At 43.4% G+C, this 3,376-nt stretch overlaps 1 long non-coding RNA gene across 1 annotated transcript; it reads right to left on the bottom strand.

Moving 5' to 3' along the window:
- Positions 1-541: 541 nt before the first annotated feature.
- On the bottom strand, positions 542-1,116 carry LOC147230460 (uncharacterized). Its single transcript, XR_015106718.1, has 3 exons — positions 1,001-1,116; positions 818-890; positions 542-746 (listed from the first exon to the last, which is right to left on the bottom strand). It is a non-coding gene; the product is annotated as an uncharacterized LOC147230460 (long non-coding RNA).
- Positions 1,117-3,376: the final 2,260 nt, after the last annotated feature.

Genomic DNA, 3,376 nt, shown 5'->3' on the forward strand with positions numbered 1-3,376 from the left:
CAGCAGTCGTGTCGTGACGTGGGGTGGGGAGGGGGGGGATGCTGTTTTGCGCCTCACTTCCTGTCAGGCCTCAGTTTTTCACAGGAAACAGGAGAGAGTGACATCACTGAGGAGTATGAACAGTATGACTTTGACCTCATATTTATTTGTTTAAATCGCAAGGGTTGAAAAAATATATGTGAGTGGGTGTGTTGCGATCGAAAAGATTTGTTTTGAGGAGCTCATGTTAAAAATGTTTCAAAATCACATTTAAATGCCACAAAATCACATTGAAACGATGCAAAATCATAGAAAAATGTGACAAAACGTTGCAGAATTCCATCAAACTCATTCCAAATATATATATTTTTTTAAAAACAGTAAAAAAAAATCAGTTCATCTGCAAAAGAGACCAGTTTCTGATCTGCTCAAAAACTGGATTTAAAAAATCTGGATTACTGTGTTAATAAATAATTCATTTTTAAAGGATTCACCTTTGATATTGCTCCCTTTGATCAGGCGACCTTCAACCAAAGATCACGAGAACTTGATTTCACCTTGAGATTACAGATGTGTGTGTGTGTGTGTGTGTGTGTATTCTGGCGTCCCCGGCAAGAACGGGATGGCAGCCCCTTTGCAGACGATGCCATGCTGTTCGTGGGTAATTCATAACCTGGGCTGGATCCAGACCTCCTCCTCCTCTTCCTCCTCTGGAGCCTCCGGTCTGACTCGGGCGGTGCTCTAAGTGCTCCACACAAAGAGCAAACCTGAACGCAGCCATAAATAACCCCCTCCCCCCCTTTCCTCCCCCCTTTCCTCCCCCCGCCGCCCCACAAACCTGGGTGTGACAAGACAGGTTGAGATGAAAGGTTCCTGTCTGCCGGCTTCCCCCGCAGCTTCTTATTAAAGAGCTTTTAACATGTAAACACAGCAGAGACACACACTCATAAAACACTGAAAGAGTGTGTGTGTGTGTGTGCTTGTGCAAGAGCGCTTATGTGTATGTGTGTGTGTGCTTCACCTTTTCCTCGTCTCAGTCGGCGAGACGGCGACTCCTCGGTGACGGAGTGTCCTCCCGGTGAGACAAACAAAGATGGCCGGGAGGTCGAAGCGTACCTGGAGGAGGCGACAACGGCGCTTGCCAGAAATGGAAGAAAAGAAAGAGATGCTTCCTTACTTGTTAAGTTAGAAAGTAAAAGTTTGGCAGCAACAGCAGGACATTCTTTGACTTTCGTTTGTTTTTCATCTGCGTTTGGCCTGTTGAGAAATCCAGAGGAGAAATTCATGTGAAACCGTTGCAAAATCAAGCAGAAACGCTACAAATTGATGTGCAAACTTAACAGAAAGTACAAAAATGTTGCAAAATTGCTGTGAAAATGTTGCTCAAACACATGTTGCCAACTCATGTTGAAATGCTGCAAATTACATTGAAATGCTGCAAAATGGCATCAGGATATTCTATAATCATATTAAAATGTAGAAAAGTCGTTGCAAATTGAAGTAAAAAATTCATTTTAAGTGAATTCACATTTAAATGTCACAAAATTGAATATTGCAAAATCACCTGAAAATGCTGCAAATTTGCCTTTAAATGTTACTAACCCACCTAAAAATGTTGCAAAATCACATTAAATTGTTGAAGGAAAAATGTTTCTATTTGAATTGAAAAAGGTTACAGAATCGCCAAAAAAGTCATTGTAAGATAACATTTAAATGCTGGAAGATCACAATGATACAGCGCAAAAAACATCATAACGTTTCAAAATAAAGGAAAAATGTTTGATGTATAATCACACTGAGACGTTGCAAGTTGAAGTGAAAATGTATAGAATTGAAGTGAAAGAATTGCAAAATCACGTTAAAATAGCATTAACATGCTGCAAAATCACATTGAAATTTTACTGACTCATATTAAAATGTTTCTAAATCAGAATAAAATCATTGTAAATTAAAGTAAAAACATTACAAATTAATGAATTGTAATTTTTTTAAAATAGGTTAGCTGAATTTGCTGTATTTAGCTGATCAGCTGAAATGTGTCCTATCAGTCTTACTCTCGGAAAGGGAACAGGAAACACCCAGAGAACCCTTTGAATGACAGGTCACATGTTTACTGATCACCTTGTGTGTGTATTAGTGTGACAGTGTCCGCACAAATACACACATGGCCAGGTAATACACACACACGCACACACACACACTTGTGCGCTCTCAGTCGGTCCTGCCGGGCGGTGTAGACACAACCCCACTGTGCCGGTCAGGAGGCACAATAGAGCGCCAGCAGGGAGGACACAGCACTAATCTGTGTTAGCATAAGAATAGGGCAGCGGCACACCTCAGCCCTGAGCATGCACGTGCACGCACAAACACACACGCGCGTGCGTGCGTGCGTTCTAACATCTCTAATTGGTCGAAGATTGAACACAAACACACCGAACTTCCGCACATTAATGTCCTCCCTTCTTTTGGCGTCTTGTTTGAACAACCCCCCCGCCCGCCATTAATTCTTCGGCCTGCTCCTCTGTGTGTGTGTGTGTGTGAGAGTGTGTGTGTGTTTGCGGAGGTGATTAATAATGTGGTTGATCAGATGGATGGATCCATTCACAATGGACAGGTGTGACCCCCCAGAATCACCCCCCCACCCCCGTTTTCAGGCTCTAATGGCGTCTTCTGCCTACCCCCCCCCCCCCCACACACACACAACATGTTGGACTTTGGCCCACGTCATCATTTCGAGGGCTTGGGGGTTAATCCAATCAAAAGAGTGGATTTCAACTTCTGAGAGCGAAGATTTAAAAACACGTCCCATCACGCTGAGCCAAACCGCAAGCTTTCGCTGCCGAAGCGCCGGCTTTTATTTTGAAAGTGACAGCAGCTCACCAGCGTCCTGCTGTCGGAGCCCCAGTGGACCTGGCGTCGCCGCGAAGGAAAAAAAAATAATTCAAACTCTTTTAGAGTGGACATAGCCTAATGTAAACACACCCACACACACACACACACACACACACACTCACACACCTATTAGCCACGGTGACAAAGGCTGAGATAAGATCTATATAGCTGGCAGGGATGTTAGCTCTACTTTACCCGCTCAGAGCTCACCGAGAGGCCTTTACATCCCGGCCTGATTCATTAACTGGGAACAATGGATGGCCGACACCTTGGGCAAAATATAACACTGCCTCACACACTCACACGCACACACTCACACACACACACATACATACACACGAGTGCTTTTCATCATTGGAGAAAACAGCATTCATTTATAAAAAAAACAAAACAAAAACACACTTTCTCAGTCCTGCTTTCAGTTAGTGTCTCTGCCACATACATGCAGACACACACACACACACATCTCATGAAAAATGAGGCCTATTCATCACTGGAGAAAACT

Source organism: Fistularia commersonii, chromosome 10, assembly GCF_037954325.1.
Source record: "Fistularia commersonii isolate RoL2024-O1a breed Wild chromosome 10, RoL_Fcom_v1.0, whole genome shotgun sequence".
Lineage (NCBI taxonomy): Eukaryota > Metazoa > Chordata > Actinopteri > Syngnathiformes > Fistulariidae > Fistularia > Fistularia commersonii.